Source organism: Pristiophorus japonicus, chromosome 13, assembly GCF_044704955.1.
Source record: "Pristiophorus japonicus isolate sPriJap1 chromosome 13, sPriJap1.hap1, whole genome shotgun sequence".
NCBI lineage: Eukaryota > Metazoa > Chordata > Chondrichthyes > Pristiophoridae > Pristiophorus > Pristiophorus japonicus.
This window is the reverse complement of record NC_091989.1, coordinates 154758310-154775768: the sequence shown is the minus strand read 5'-3', so window position 1 is coordinate 154775768 and position 17459 is coordinate 154758310. Positions and strand designations below refer to the sequence as shown.

The 17459-nt window shown below is 43.6% G+C and overlaps 1 protein-coding gene across 2 annotated transcripts in view; it reads right to left on the bottom strand.

Annotated features, from left to right (window-relative positions):
- cdh31 (cadherin 31) overlaps nt 1–17459 on the bottom strand; it is a 232429-nt gene that overhangs the window by 184448 nt on the left and 30522 nt on the right. For both annotated transcript variants that reach the window (XM_070898170.1, XM_070898171.1), the window contains one exon: nt 5590–5678. The gene's annotated coding sequence lies outside the window, so the exon portion shown is untranslated. The remainder of the gene's footprint in view (nt 1–5589; nt 5679–17459) is intronic.

Below are 17459 nucleotides of genomic sequence, written 5' to 3'. Positions count from 1 at the left end.
TCACACTAACAGCTACTGTTGGAAGCTCTGATTTGACAGGGCTCTGGGCATCCATGCATCGGGTGACCATCACAGAAATGGCTGGGAGACTGCAAGTGCCTGATGCCCTCTGCTCCTAATTTTGTAAGGCCACCATTAGAGGCTTTTTGAGGCCTGCGCTACAATGTTGGACAGAGCTCTCGCCCATAAAAACTAGGCACCCAAGATCACGAACTGGTGAGGTGTGTTTAATAGGCCTCTTAAACCTTGCTCAGTAGATCGATGACAGTTTGGAAAGATTTTTATTTGTTGGCAGCATTTTGAAGGCAGTACATTGAGAAACGCAGAGCTCAACTTACCCTATAAACCCAACAATAGGAAACATTTTTGTGATAAAGTTTCAAACTTGGAAATCCAATCCTGGATCAGTCACTGCCCTCTCTGAACTCTCATCTTCATGGCTAACCTATGCCCCACATACTGCTGTGCTGTGAACTGCACAATAATAATTAAAAGTAACAGTAAACCATGCGTGTAACATTTCAGCTGCCCAGTGCTGACCTGAGAGAACTCTGAGAGTGTGGCAAAATGCAAGAAATGCAACAGTAAAAAAGTGTCAAGACAACTAGAATAAACCAGAAGTAGCTCACACTGAACTCTCACACTGAAGGGCATGGGGTGAAGTTATGGACAGTAACTATTTTGTGTGGAATAATTAATTTGTTTGAATTACATATCAAATTGTAAACATTTACAGAAGAAACAATAACAAGCTTCAGGAGCACTGACCACTTTATCCACTTCAAAATAAAGCAACCTTCCTACGTCCAAATGAATTCCTGGAGCTACATATTTACACTGCAGTTTTCTTTGAAAACATGCTATAAAAATGTGCATTGGTTCTTTTCTCCCACGTTTCCTCATCAGAACACAATGGCTGGATTTTGCTCTCCGCAGCGAACGAATGGCGCCAGCTTGCCCACTTACACTTGCCCACAGACTTTCTATGGGACTTTGCACTGGAACTTATTAGGCTGTAAATTGCATGTGCGTACAAGGTGCGCATGCGCCCGTAGGGACCACGCAAGTTCTGGGTTTAGGCATGCACTGCGCATGCGCCTAAACCTGGAACTTACAATCTGAACAGATCGCACGTATGCAAAGGAAAAGTGGCATCCGCGGGCGGAGATTTTGGCTATTTTCCCAACTCCTGCCTAGCGAATGCCCTTCAAATTCTTCCGCTGGTAAAAGCAGGCATATGACCTGCTTTTGCCAGCGTGAGAGTTTAAAAAATTGGGAAAAATAAAATGTTATCACTCATTGATATATTAAAAACTCTGTCCATTAAGGTAAGTTTATTTTTAGCCCTGTTAAAACATATATGCAAAAAATTTCCCCCCCCCAATTTTTTTGTATAAAATATTTAATTCAATTGCATTTTAATTAATTTTAAATATGTAATGTGTTTTTAAAAATTTATTTTCAGTGGATGTTTGTTTTGGGGGTATTCCCATTCATACTAATGTTAGCTCCGTACATACAGAAATCACGTTCGTATGAATCGGGATCTCCAACTCTGAAAGATTGGGCCGGCCCATGTGATCCCAGACATCCTTACGAAACCCGTACACCTAGAATACATGGGCCCCTACGCTGGCCTTTGCATCGAGCCCCAAGACCGCAAGTCACTGAACCTCTGGGACCACCAGCAACTTTCGCAGAAATTATTGTGACCGTGGGTATCCGTCCCGGGGAAGCCTCCGACCGCATTTTTTGGCGGTTTGGATTTGGGACCTGTGTAAACAGGGCAAGCAACAGTGTACCTCCTTAAATAATCATGTTGAAGAATCCTAATGTCCTTTAGGGAAGGAAATCTGCCGACCTTACCTGGTCTGGCCTATATGTGACTCCAGACCCACAGCAATGCAGTTGACTCTTGACTGCTCTCTGAGATGGCCTAGCAAGCCACTCAGTTGTAACAAACTGCTACAAGAAAGAATAATAAGAATAAAACCGGACAGACCACCCGGCACTGACCTCGGCACTGACTTTGGACACAGCAACAGCACACTCAGTCCGGTCGACTCTGTAAAGTCCTCCTCACCAACATCTGCAGACTTGTGCCAAAATTGAGAGAGCTTTCCCCCAGACTAGCCAAGCAACAGCCTGACATAGGCATACTCACAGAATCATACATTTCAACCAATGTTTCAGACCCCTCCATCACCATCTTTGGGTATGTCCTGTCCCACTGGCAGGACAGACCCACCCAAGGTGGCTGCACAGTGGTATACAGTCAGGAGGGAGTGGCCCTGGGAGTCCTCAACATTGGCTCCAGACCCCATGAAGTCTCATGGCTTCAGGTCAAGCATGGGCAAGGAAACCTCCTGCTGATTATCACCTACCGCCCTCCCACAGCTGATGAATCAGTACTCCTCCATGTTGAATATCACTTGGAAGAAGTACTGAAAGTAGCAAGGGCACAGAATGTACACTGGGTGGGGGACTTCAATGTGCATCACCAAGAGTGACTCGGTAGCACCACTCCTGAGTGAGCTGGCCGAGTCCTGAAGGACATAGCTGCCAGACTGGACCTACAGCAGGTGGTGAGAGAACCAACATGAAGGAAAAACCTACTTGACCTCATCCTCACCAATCTACCTTCGCAGATGCATCGTCCATGGCAGTATTGATAGCAGTGATCACCACACAGTCATTGTGGAGACAAAGTCCCATCTTCACACTAAAGACACCCTCCATTGTGTTATGGGGCACTACCACAGTGCTAAATGGGATAGATTCAGAACAGATCTAACAGCTCAAAATTGGGCATCCATGATGTGCTGTGGGCCATCAACAGCAGCAACAGTCTTGTATTCCACCACAATCTGTAACCTCATGGCCTGGTATATCCCTCACTCTACCATTACTATCAATCCAGGGGACCAACCCTGATTCAATTAAGAGTGCAGAAGAGCATGCCAGGAGCAGCACCAGGTGTATCTAAAAATGAGGTGCCAACCTGGGGAAGTTGCAATACAGAATTACATGCATGGTAAGCAGCGGAACCAGCATGCTATAAACAGAGCTAAGCGATTCCACAAGCAACGGATCAAATCAAAGCTCTACAGTCCTGCTACATTCAGTTGTGAATAGTGGTGGACCATTAAACAACTAACGGGAATATCCCCATCCTCAAAGATGGCAGAGCCCAGCAGGCAATGCTGAAGTGTTTACAACCATCTTCAGCCAGAAGTGCTAAGTGGATGATCCATATCACCCTTCTCCTGAGGTCCCCACCATCACAGAAGCCAGTCTTCAGCCAATTCGATTCACTTCACGTGATATCAAGAAGTGGCTGAACACACTGGATACAGCAAAGGCTTTGGGCCCCAACAACATCCCAGCTGTCGTGCTGAAGACCTGTGCCCTAGAAATAGCCACACCGTTAGCTAAGTTGTTCCAGTACAGCTACAACACTGTGTAAAACTGCCCAGCTATGCCCTGTCCATAAAATACAGTGTGGAAAACTGCCCAGCTATGTCCTGTCCACAAAAAATAGGACACATCCAATACAGCTAATCATCGCCCCATCAGTCTATTCTCAATCATCAGCAAAGTAATGGAAGATGTCGTCGACAGTGCTATTAAACGGCACTTACTAACCAATAACCTGCTCACCAATGCTCAGTTTGGGTTCCGCCAGGACCACTCAACTCCAGACCTCATTACAGCCTTTGCCCAAACATGGGCAAAAGAGCTGAATTCCAGAGATGAGGTGAGAGTGACTGCCCTTGACATCAAGGCAGCATTTGGCCATTTGGCATCAAGGAGCCCTAGTAAAACTGAAGTCATTGGGAATCAGGGGAAAACTCTCCACTGGCTGGAGTCATACCTAACACAAAGGAAGATGGTTGTATTTGTTGACATCCCCAGGACACCGTTGCAGGAGTTTTTTTGGGCAGTGTCCTAGGCCCAACCATTCGTAGCTGCTTTATCAATGACTTTCCCTTCATCATAAGGTCAGAAGTGGGAATGTTCATTGATGATTGCAGTGTTCACTTCCATTCGCACTCCTCACAAAATGAAGCTGTCCATGCCCACTTGCAACAAGACCTGGACGTCATTCAGACTTGGGCTGATAAGTGGCAAGTAACATTCGCACCACACAAGTGCCAGGAAATGACCATCTCCAACAAGCAAGAGTCTAACCATCTCCCCTTGATATTCAACAGCATTACCATCGCTGAATCTCCCACCTTCAACATCCTGGGGGGGGGGGGGGGCATTCACAATTGACCAGAAACTTAACTGGACCAAGTACTGTGGCTAGAAGAGCAGGTCAGAGGCTGGGTATTCTGTGGCGAGTGTCTCACCTCCTGACTCCCCAAAGCCTTTCCACTATCTACAAGGCACAAATTAGGAGTGTGATGGAATACTCTCCACTTGCCTGGATGAGTGCAGCTCCAACAACACTCAAGAAAGTGAACAACATCCAGAACAAAGCAGCCCGCTTGATTGGCAACCCATCCACCACCGTCAACATTCACTCCTTCCATTACCGGTGCACCATGGCTGCAGTGTGTACCATCTACAAGATGCACTGCAGCAACTCACCACGGCTTCTTCGCTCAGCACCTCCCAAACCCGCAACCTCTACCACCTAGAAGGACAAGGACAGCAGGCGCATGGGAACACCATCATATGCAAGTTGTCCTCCAAGTTACACACCATGCAGACTTGGAAATATATCGCCGTTCCTTCATCGTCACTGGGTCAAAGTTCATGAACTCCCTCCCTAACAGCACTGTGGGAGCACCTTCCCCACAAGGACTGCAGCAGTTCAAGAAGGCGGCTCACCACCATCTTCTCAAGGGCAATTAGTGATAGGCAATAAATGCTGGCTTTACCAGCGACACCCACAACCCGGAATGAATTTTTAAAAATATCCTTACTAAGGAGCACAGTTAGAATATTGAATTCAATGTCAAATCAGCTACAGAAAGCAAAATAAAGAGAAGTAAAGAAAGATCGGATTGAGAGGGATAAAAGAAATACAAAGAAAAAGTAAAAAAATTAAATGTTTTTATTTTTTTAAATCTCCATCAATAATTAAAATCTGAAGGACTGAGACTCCCCACTTGTATAAGTTAATTTTCAGTGCCAGAGAGGTTGGGCAGTAATTACGATTTTCCACGCCATTCAAAATGTAATTACACTGGAATGGACAAGCCCTAACTTTATCTGGTTAGTTTAGTGGGCATCTATCATGTAAGTACAGCAACTTCATGCTGTTCCGTGTGTTTCAATGCCGTGTCTCTCGGCGAGATACTCTTGTAGCACAGCTTCTGGAGGAGCAGGGCAACTCGCGCAGGAACTTTCTGATTTCCGCGTGGAACTGTGCATGAACTGGATGAGACTGTCCGATTTACACTTTAATAATGATGAGCGCTCTTAGCCTCACCGTTAATTCTACAGCAAAACTGACACATAATAAAATCTAAACTTAACAGAGTACCAAGAGGTCAACACTTTGATGCCATCTAAAAACATAAGTTGAAACCGAAAAATAATGATCTATTTAAGCACTGTTAGAAAAGATCTACCTACCTGACTGTGTAGCTTTAGACTTCACCAATATTTGAAATGTAGGAATACAAACAGAATATGCTGGAAATACTCAGCAGGTCAGACAGCATCTGTGGAGAGAGAAACATTTCCGATCAATGACCCTTCGTCAGAACTGGAAAAAGTTAGAGATGTTACAGGTTTTGAAGCAAGTGTAGGGGCAGGGAAAGGAGAAGGGGGTGAAGGAACTAAAGGGAAGGTCAGTGATCGGGTAGAAGGCAGGAGAGATTAAGAGACACAAGGGATGATAGTGAAAGGTAAAAGGAGATGGTAATGGGGCAAGTTAAGAAACAAAATATGAGTCTAGAAAGGGCCGAATCATCAACAGCTGCCACGGGAAAGAGAACAAAACAGAAAAAAAGAGAACAAAAAATAGGTGGGGGTTATGGTGTGAAATTGTTGAAGTCAATGTTGAGTCCAGAAGGCTGTAAAGTGCCTATAAAAAGATGATAAACAGCACCTCCACGTTCCAGTATTTTCTGTTTTTATTTCAGATTTCCAACATCTGCAATATTCTGCTTTTGTTTGAAATGCAGGATTCTCCTCAGATAAGACAAGATGACCATAAATGACTATCATAGCTTACAGACAGCAAGACTGTCTTGCAGCAGTGTGTGGGGTCAGAAAAATTGCCACTAAGATGTTTCTTCAATCATAGTCAGATATGTCTGATCATAGTCTGATGAATCAGAAATGACAGAAATATTAAGGTAAGCAGATTGGAAATTTGGCCTCTCCTGGAATTTTAACCCATAACTACAGATATGTAAGCCACTTCATGCCAACGACATACATAGACCATAGCCTTCTCACAGTAAACCACATCTGTGTCACAATATTTTCACACAACAGGTTCAAGATCTCCATAATTCCATTGGCTGAATTGAAGACAGTTAGTCAGGGAGCATCTTTACAAAATAAATGATACACTAGTACACACTAAGTGTGAATTAAGTAGATAGATGGCATTCTTGGTGGAAAGAGTGTTTTATTTGAGGTTTCAAAATAAAACTAGTTAATCTAACACGCCTTGCATTGGATGCACCATTTGTCAATACATTGAAAGGGAATTGTACTGAGTCATAGGCAGGTATGACTGGAGAACCACAGTGTCAACAGTAAGGAATGACTGCCAGGGTCACTAACCTACAAGTTAGTAGGCCTTCAGCTGTATTGATCGGTGCCGATCAATGCTACCATCTGTGAAGATGAGACAGTTGATTGATCTTAGCTCCCTGTAGTTTTTCTACAGGGGTGTGGTGGGGGTGGGGGTGAGGGTGGAGAGGACATGAGAGGAAGAGAAAGATATGTGGGAATTCAATATCAAAATCAACCAACTGAAAACAAAAAAGTGCGAGAAACATCCCAGAGCCTCTAGTTGCAGAATAGTTAAACTCAACAACAAGCATGGGACCTGTAATGTGCAATCCACTTCCGCCGTGGCATGGGACTCAAGAAATGTCAGGATCATAATTTCTACAGGGCCACAGTTGAATAATAAATACAATGCTATATGAATATAAATAAATATTAGGCTTGATTTTAACTCGGGGCGCATGCTGGGACCGAGACAACTGACAATGAGTCCGCCCACCGTTCAGAGCATGAGGCTCAGGAGATTTTAACTCTCAGACCTCATTAGCAAGCTTCAATACTGACTCTCGCCTGAAGCCAGTGAGAATGACATCATCACGTGTGTCATTTTTCGATTGTTGCCATGTTAATCAGGAACCTTTGCTCCCTTTTCCACCAGCCCGTGTTTTTTTTTTACAAAATCCATGTACAGTAAGCAACATGATAGAAGATGAACCAGTATATTTAAATGTATCCACTGCCAGCAAAAGGGGAAAATACCAGCTGAGGCAGTAGCGGACGTTCAGTTATAAACTCACTTCCAAGTGCCCAGGAAGGTCGTGCCCACTGTATTTTATAAAGTGAAGGTAAATTTAGTACCGTACTGCTGTTATAGAAAAGTCAACAAGAAGCATTAGCCACACACAAAGCTTGAATAGTCAAAGCAAATTTTAAATAAAGGGATATTCATGACTGTAACCACAGAAGATATGACGCCTCTTCTGATCAATTCTAGATCATGTGAGGAGTGCATGATTCAGCAGATGATCATTTCACCAACCAAACATCCAAAGTGGATTTCAATTAAATTAAATTCTAATTTAAATACTGAGAAGAAACTGAAGAAGAAATAAACACTCGTTTTATAATCAGTTTACTGCAAAGCTTTGGTTCTTTGATGTCACCCATTCAGAAGCAGGATCATCTCTGGCTGTATCAAACCATCAACTTTATTAAACAACAGCCAATATGTCTAAGGCAGGATAAGAATTCGCATTGTTTGCAAGACCTTCACCACCTCCTCTTTCACTATGACTTTGGCAGAATTTTCTTCCTTGGTGAAGACAGATGCAAAGTACTTATTTAGTATCTCAGCCATGCCCTCTGCCTCCATGTGTAGGTCTCCTTTTTGGTCCCTAATCGGCCCCACCCCTCCTCTTACTACCTGTTTACTATTTATATGCCTATAGAAGATTTTTGAATTCCCTTTCATGTTTGTTGCCAGTCTATTCTCGTACCCTCTCTTTGCCCCTCTTATTTTCTTTTTCACTTCCCCTCGGAACTTTCTATATTCAGCCTGGTTCTCATTTGTATTCTGAACCAGACATCGGTCATACGCGTTCTATTTCTGGTTCATTTTACTCTCTACTCTTTAATCATCCAGGTAGCTCTGACTTTGGTTGCCCTACCTTTCCCACCGGTGGAAATGTACCTCAACTGTACCCAAACCATTTTCTCTTTAAAGGCAGCCCATTGTTCGGTTATAGTTGTGCCTGCTAATCTTTGATTCCAATTTACTCGGGCTATATCCATTCTCAACCCATTGAAATTAGCCTTCCTCCAATTAAGTATTTTTACTTTACATTGCTCCTTGTCCTTTTCCATATCTAATCTAAACCTTATGAGACTATAATTACTATTCCCTAAATGTTCCCCTACTGGTACTTGCTCCAATTGACTCGCCTCATTCCCCAGAACCAGATCCAGCAATGCCTCTATCCTCATTGGGCCGGAAACATACTGAGGAGGAGGCGGGAGCTCGGAGCAGCGCGAGTCCGGGGTCGACGAGAAGCCTATAAAGGCCAGCGGGAGTCGAGCAGTTCGAGCAGTCAGTCGAGGAGGCGGGAGCTCGGAGCAGCGCGAGTCCGGGGTCGGCGAGAGGCCTATAAAGGCCAGCGGGAGTCGAGCAGTTCGAGCAGTCAGTCGAGGAGGCGGGAGCTCGGAGCAGCGCGAGTCCGGGGTCGGCGAGAGGCCTATAAAGGCCAGCGGGAGTCGAGCAGTTCGAGCAGTCAGTCGAGGAGACGGGAGCTCGGAGCAGCGCGAGTCCGGGGTCGGCAAGAGGCCTATAAAGGCCAGCGGGAGTCGAGCAGTTCGAGCAGTCAGTCGAGGAGGCGGGAGCTCGGAGCAGCGCGAGTCCGGGGTCGGCGAGAGGCGTACCGGTGCAGCTACAGGGAGAAGGCAAAGATACAAAGGTGACATCATAGCCTAGGGGGTAAGTGATTGGCTGGTGATTGGTGAGTAGTTTTTCTTTTTCTTCTTATATTAGTCAGTAACTTTTAACATTGTTATTACCAGTTTAAGTGTATCTAAGGGTTAAGACATGGCAGGAGAGCTCGGTCGGGTGTTATGCTCCTCCTGTACCATGTGGGAACTCAGGGACACTTCCGGTGTCCCTGACGACTACGTGTGCGGGAAGTGTGTCCGCCTCCAGCTCCTGACGGTTCGCGATGCGGAGTTGGAGCTGAGGGTGGATTTACTCTGGAGCATCCACGATGCTGAGAATGACGTGAGTATCACGTGTAGTGAGTTGGTCTTACCGCAGGGAAAGGGTCCACAGCCAGCGAAGGAATGGAAGACCAGCAGGAAGAGTAGTGCAAGGAAGGTAGTGCAGGGGTCCCCTGTGGTCATCCCCCTGCAAAACAGATACACCGCTTTGGGTACTGTTGAGGGGAATGACTCATCAGGGGAGGGCAGCAGCAGTCAAGTTCATGGCACCGTGGCTGGCTCTGCTGCACAGGAGGGCAAGAAAAAGAGTGGGAGAGCGATAGTGATAGGGGATTCAATTGTGAGGGGAATAGATAGGCGTTTCTGCGGCCGCAACCGAGACTCCAGGATGGTATGTTGCCTCCCCGATGCAAGGGTCAAGGATGTCTCGGAGCGGGTGCAGGACATTCTGAAATGGGAGGGAGAACAGCCAGTTGTCGTGGTGCACATTGGTACCAACGACATAGGTAAAAAAAGGGATGAGGTCCTACGAAACGAATTTAAGGAGCTAGGAGCTAAATTAAAAAGTAGGACCTCAAAAGTAGTAATCTCGGGATTGCTACCAGTGCCACGTGATAGTCAGAGTAGGAATCGCAGGATAGCGCAGATGAATACGTGGCTTGAGCAGTGGTGCAGCAGGGAGGGATTCAAATTCCTGGGGCATTGGGACCGGTTCTGGGGGAGGTGGGACCAGTACAAAGGACGGTCTGCACCTGGGCAGGACCGGAACCAATGTCCTAGGGGGAGTGTTTGCTAGTGCTGTTGGGGAGGATTTAAACTAATATGGCAGGGGGATGGGAACCAATGCAGGGAGACAGAGGGAAACAAAAAGGAGACAAAAGCAAAAGACAGAAAGGAGATGAGGAAAAGTGGAGGGCAGAGAAACCCAAGGCAAAGAACAAAAAGGGCCACTGTACAGCAAAATTCTAAAAGGACAAAGGGTGTTAATAAAACAAGCCTGAAGGCTTTGTGTCTTAATGCAAGGAGTATCCGCAATAAGGTGGATGAATTAATTGTGCAAATAGATGTTAACAAATATGATGTGATTGGGATTACGGAGACGTGGCTCCAGGATGATCAGGGCTGGGAACTCAACATTCAGGGGTATTCAACATTCAGGAAGGATAGAATAAAAGGAAAAGGAGGTGGGGTAGCATTGCTGGTTAAAGAGGAGATTAATGCAATAGTTAGGAAAGACATTAGCTTGGATGATGTGGAATCTATATGGGTAGAGCTGCAGAACACCAAAGGGCAAAAAACGTTAGTGGGAGTTGTGTACAGACCTCCAAACAGTAATAGGGATGTTGGGGAGGGCATCAAACAGGAAATTAGGGGTGCATGCAATAAAGGTGTAGCAGTTATAATGGGTGACTTTAATATGCACATAGATTGGGCTAGCCAAACTGGAAGCAATACGGTGGAGGAGGATTTCCTGGAGTGCATAAGGGATGGTTTTCTAGACCAATATGTTGAGGAACCAACTAGGGGGGAGGCCATCTTAGACTGGGTGTTGTGTAATGAGAGAGGATTAATTAGCAATCTCATTGTGCGAGGCCCCTTGGGGAAGAGTGACCATAATATGGTGGAATTCTGCATTAGGATGGAGAATGAAACAGTAAATTCAGAGACCATGATCCAGAACTTAAAGAAGGGTAACTTTGAAGGTATGAGGCGTGAATTGGCTAGGATAGATTGGCGAATGATACTTAGGGGGTTGACTGTGGATGGGCAATGGCAGACATTTAGAGACCGCATGGATGAAGTACAACAATTGTACATTCCTGTCTGGCGTAAAAATAAAAAGGGGAAGGTGGCTCAACCGTGGCTATCTAGGGAAATCAGGGATAGTATTAAAGCCAAGGAAGTGGCATACAAATTGGCCAGAAATAGCAGCGAACCTGGGGACTGGGAGAAATTTAGAACTCAGCAGAGGAGGACAAAGGGTTTGATTAGGACAGGGAAAATGGAGTACGAGAAGAAGCTTGCAGGGAACATTAAGGCGGATTGCAAAAGTTTCTATAGGTATGTAAAGAGAAAAAGGTTGGTGAAGACAAACGTAGGTCCCCTGCAGTCAGAATCAGGGGAAGTCATAACGGGGAACAAAGAAATGGCAGACCAATTGAACAAGTACTTTGGTTCGGTATTCACTAAGGAGGATACAAACAACCTTCCGGATATAAAAGGGGTCAGAGGGTCTAGTAAGGAGGAGGAACTGAGGGAAATCTTTATTAGTCGGGAAATTGTGTTGGGGAAATTGATGGGATTGAAGGCCGATAAATCCCCAGGGCCTGATGGACTGCATCCTAGAGTACTTAAGGAGGTGGCCTTGGAAATAGCGGATGCATTGACAGTCATTTTCCAACATTCCATTGACTCTGGATCAGTTCCTATGGAGTGGAGGGTAGCCAATGTAACCCCACTTTTTAAAAAAGGAGGGAGAGAGAAAACAGGGAATTATAGACCGGTCAGCTTGACCTCAGTAGTGGGTAAAATGATGGAATCAATTATTAAGGATGTCATAGCAGTGCATCTGGAAAATGGTGACATGATGTGGTATATTTGGACTTTCAGAAGGCTTTCGACAAGGTCCCACACAAGAGATTAATGTGCAAAGTTAAAGCACATGGGATTGGGGGTAGTGTGCTGACGTGGATTGAGAACTGGTTGTCAGACAGGAAGCAAAGAGTAGGAGTAAACGGGTACTTTTCAGAATGGCAGGCAGTGACTAGTGGAGTGCCGCAAGGTTCTGTGCTGGGGCCCCAGCTGTTTACATTGTACATTAATGATTTAGACGAGGGGATTAATTGCAGTATCTCCAAATTTGCGGATGATACTAAGTTGGGTGGCAGTGTGAGCTGCGAGGAGGATGCTATTAGGCTGCAGAGTGACTTGGATAGGTTAGGTGAGTGGGCAAATGCATGGCAGATGAAGTATAATGTGGATAAATGTGAGGTTATCCACTTTGGTGGTAAAAACAGAGAGACAGACTATTATCTGAATGGTGACAGATTAGGAAAAGGGAAGGTGCAACGAGACCTGGGTGTCATGGTACATCAGTCATTGAAGGTTAGCATGCAGGTACAGCAGGCGGTTAAGAAAGCAAATGGCATGTTGGCCTTCATAGCGAGGGGATTTGAATACAGGGGCAGGGAGGTGTTGCTACAGTTGTACAGGGCCTTGGTGAGGCCACACCTGGAGTATTGTGTGCAGTTTTGGTCTCCTAACTTGAGGAAGGACATTCTTGCTATTGAGGGAGTGCAGCGAAGGTTCACCAGACTGATTCCCGGGATGGCGGGACTGACCTATCAAGAAAGATTGGATCAACTGGGCTTGTATTCACTGGAGTTCAGAAGAATGAGAGGGGACCTCATAGAAACGTTTAAAATTCTGACGGGTTTAGACAGGTTAGATGCAGAAAGAATGTTCCCAATGTTGGGGAAGTCCAGAACCAGGGGTCACAGTCTGAGGATAAGGGGTAAGCCATTTAGGACCGAGATGAGGAGAAACTTCTTCACCCAGAGAGTGGTGAACCTGTGGAATTCTCTACCACAGAAAGTTGTTGAGGCCAATTCACTGAATATATTCAAAAGGGAGTTAGATGAAGTCCTTACTACTCGGGGGATCAAGGGTTATGGCGAGAAAGCAGGAAGGGGGTACTGAAGTTTCATGTTCAGCCATGAACTCATTGAATGGCGGTGCAGGCTAGAAGGGCTGAATGGCCTGCTCCTGCACCTATTTTCTATGTTTCTATGTTTCTATGAACAAGAAAGTTCTCCTGAACACATTTCAGAAATTCTTCCCCCTTTTTGCCCTTTACACTATTACTATCCCAGTCTATATTAGGATGGTTGAAGTATCCCATTATCACTACTCTGTAGTTCTTGCACCTCTCTGTAACTTCCCTGCAAATGTGCCCCTCTATATATTTCCAACTAGTTGGCAGCCTACAGAATACATCTAGTAGTGTAATGGCATCTATTATTTCTTAACTCTAACCAAATAGATTCTGCCCTTGACTCTTCCAGGACATCCTCTCCTTCCAGCACTGTAACATTCTCTTTAACCAATACTGCCACCCCACCTCCTTTCTTTCCTTCCCTATCTTTCCTGAACACCTTATATCGAGGAATATTTAATACCCAATCCTGCCCTTTTTTAAGCCAGGTCTCCGTTATCGCCACAACATCATATTCCCATGTGACTATTTGTGCCTGCAGCTCACCAACCTTATTTACCACGTTTCGTGCGTTTACACATATGCACTGTAAACCTACCTTAGACCTTCTTGCATTCTCTCTTAGTATGAATTTAATCAGAATTGTTATGTAAACAGTTGTACAAGAGTTTATAAAACAACACAACTGGACAATGAAAACAGATTATCAACTTTATGACAGATTTTTGTACTTGGTTCAGAATTTCTATATACTGCAGATAGAAAGTACACAGCCAATTTCAAATATTTGCATTACAGCCCATTAAGCAACTAATTCTGAATAAAAATTGAACAAAACATGTACTCTGTACAAAACTAATATACACAAATAGGTAATAACCTTACTGCCCTGTTAGCAGCAAGTAGAATATTGATGTAAATAGTAATAACTGCTTATTGATAATGAACTAAAACACCAATTAATCAAAACACTGGACATTGATTTCATGATGTTCAGTTGGTCTGCCTCAGTTGGATAAATTAAACCTTTAATATCATCAACATCATAAGTCGTAATCCTTCCAAACTCAACGACCGCCATTCAATACTTTTGTTTTTTTTGCAATAGGAGTATTTAAACCTAATTGATATATAATATAATACAAATAAAGTTTCTGACATTATAATGTGGTCAATACATGTAACACATTTATTAGCATTACATTAAATACAGCAATTTTCATGCAGAAAATAATTAATGAGTTTCAAGTAGCACAAGCCAAGCTACCTTCCACATGAATACAGTGATGAACACAAAACCCCGAGTATCAACATGTGATAGAAAATTGCAGGAAGTGTGATGGCAACACACAAAGGCTGAAGAGGAATTATGCTGCAGGCATATCTGAATATGGAATACAAGTGGTCAGCCAAAATGAAGAAGAAAGGCACTGGACAAAGAATTCATTAAATCACCCATTTAATCAAATAACTATATACATTTTCAGCAGTAATTAAAGGTTAGTTAACTCCATTGGAATAAGTTTAACTTAAATCCTCAGTGGGAAATAATGCATTATTAAAAATTAAGTGAAATAAAGGGATGTTTGTAACTGTATAAAATAGAACAAAAAATATTCTATAAAAAGGATTTTTTGCGAATGAATACATTTTAGTAGTACTATATTTTAAATTATTTACATATGGTCTATTTAGAAAGACCTGCCTACTTCGGGAGAACTTGTCACTCAATGGGGGTAATTTGGACCTTGCAATTTATTGGGAGAGGTATAAAACAGGGTGACGATTTAAAATTTGTGAGCGGTAAAATGGGCTTCCGATTCGATATCACCATTATACACAAACTCAAAATTACTCTCAATATGTTAGGTTCCAGTCTAAATGAAATCAGCCATAGTACAACAGGGCACTGCCCATCTGTAATCTTAGCATCGTGTTCAACCCTGAGCTGAGCTTTAAACCGTATCTTTTACCCATCACCAAGACCACTTACTTCCAACAATGCCTGCCTCTGCCCCGCCGTCATTGAAACCACTGTCCATGATTTTATCATATCTCGTCTCAACTACTCCAATGATTTCCTTGCTGGCCTCCCATCTGCCACCCTTCATAAACTCCAACCTGTCCAAAACTCTGCTGTACCACACCAGATCAGATATCCCCCCATTCTCTCTGACATACACTGGATTCCGGTTCTCGAATGCATCATATTTAATATCCATGCCCTTGCCTATAAATCCATCCAATGCCTTGCCCCCCTAATCTTCTCCAGCCCTCTATCCTCTCTCAAATGCTCTGTTCATAAGAACATAAGAAATAGGAGCAGGAGTAGGCCATTTGGTCTCTCAAGCCTGCTCTGCCATTCAATAAGATCATGGCTGATCTGATCTTGGCCTCAACTCCACTTCCCTGCCTGCTCCCCATAACCCTTGATTCCCTTATCATTCAAAAATCTGTCTATCTCCGCCTTAAATATATTCAATGACCCAGCTTCCACAGCGATCTGGGGCAGAGAAATCCACAGATTTACAAGCCTCTGAGAAAAGAAATTCCTCCTCAACTCCATTTTAAATGGGCGGCCCCTTATTCTGAAACTATGCCCCAAGTTATAGAATCCCCCATGAGGGGAAACATCCTCTCTGCATCTACCCTGTCAAGCCCCCTCAGAATCTTATATGTTTCAATAAGATCAGCTCTCATTCTTTTAAACTCCAATGAGTATAGTCCCAACCTGCTCAACCTTTCTTCATAAGACCCCTTCATCTCAGAAATTTACCAAGTGAAACTTCTTTGAACTGCCTCCAATTCAAGTATATCCCTCTGTAAATAAGGAGACCAAAACTGTACGCAGTACTCCAGGTGTGGTCTCACCAACACCCTGTACAGTTGTAGTAAGACTTCCCTACTTTTATACTCCATCGCCCTTGCAATAAAGGCCAACATTCCATTTGCCTTCCTAATTACTTGCTGTACCTGCATGCTAATTTTTTGTGTTTCATGTATAAGGACCCCCAGAACACCACCACCCCCTCACCGTACTGCAGCATTTTGTAGTTTGACTCCATTTAAATAATAATTTTATTTTTCCTACCAAAGTGTATAACCTCACATTTGCCTACATTATTCTCCATCTGCGAAATTTTTGCCCACTCACTTAACCTATCTATATCCCTTTGCAGATTCTTTGTGTCCTCTTCACAACTTTCTTTTTCACCTATCTTTGTATCATCAGATATTTGGCTATATTACACACGGTCCCTTCATCCAAGTCATTAATATAGACTGTAAATAGTTGGGGCCCCGGCACTGATTCCTGTGGCACCCCACTAGTTACTGTTTGCCAACCTGAAAATGACCCATTTATACCGACAATCTGTTTTCTGTTAGTTAGCCAATCCTCTATCCATGTTAATATATTATCCCCAACCCCATGAGATCTTATCTTGTGCAGTAACCCTTTATGTGGCACCTTATCGAATGTCTTCTGGAAATCCACATCTACTGGTTCCCCTTTATCCAACCTGCTCATTACATCCTCAAAGAACTCCAGCAAATTTGTCAAACATGATTTCTCTTTCATAAAACTTTGCTGACTCTGTTTGACTATATTATGATTTTCTAAATGTCCTGTTACTACTTCCTTAATAATAGACTCCAGCATTTTCCCAATGACAGATGTTAGACTAACTGGTCTATAGTTCCCTGCTTTCTGTCTCTCTCTCCTTTCTTGAATAGGGACATTACATTTGCAGTTTTCCAATATGCTGGGACCCCTCCAGAATCTAGGGAATTTTGGTAGATTACAGTCAATGCATTCACTATCTCTGCAGCCACTTCTTTTAAGACCCTAGGATGCAGGCCATCAGGTCCCAGGGACATGTCCACCTTTACTCCCACTAGTTTGCCCAGTATGTTTTCTCTAGTGATAGTGATTGTTTTAAGTTCTCTATAGCCCCTTGATTATCGATTATTACAGGGATGCTTTTAGTGTCTTCTACCGTGAAGACTGATACAAAATATTTGTTCAAAGTCTCTGCCATTTCCCTGTTTTCCATTATTAATTCCCCAGTCTCACCCTCGAAGGGACCAACCTTTTATTAGCTATTCTCTTCCTTTTTATATACCTGTAGAAGCTCTTACTGTCTGTTTTTATATTTCTTGCTAGTTTACTATTAATAATCTATCTTCTTTCGCTTTATAATTTTTTTAGTCGTCCTTTGCTGGTTTCTAAAATTTCCCAATCGTCTGGCCTACCACTAATCTTCGCAACATTGTATTCCTTTGTTTTTAATTTGATATAATCCTTAACTTCCTTAGTTAGCCATGGATGGTTCATCCT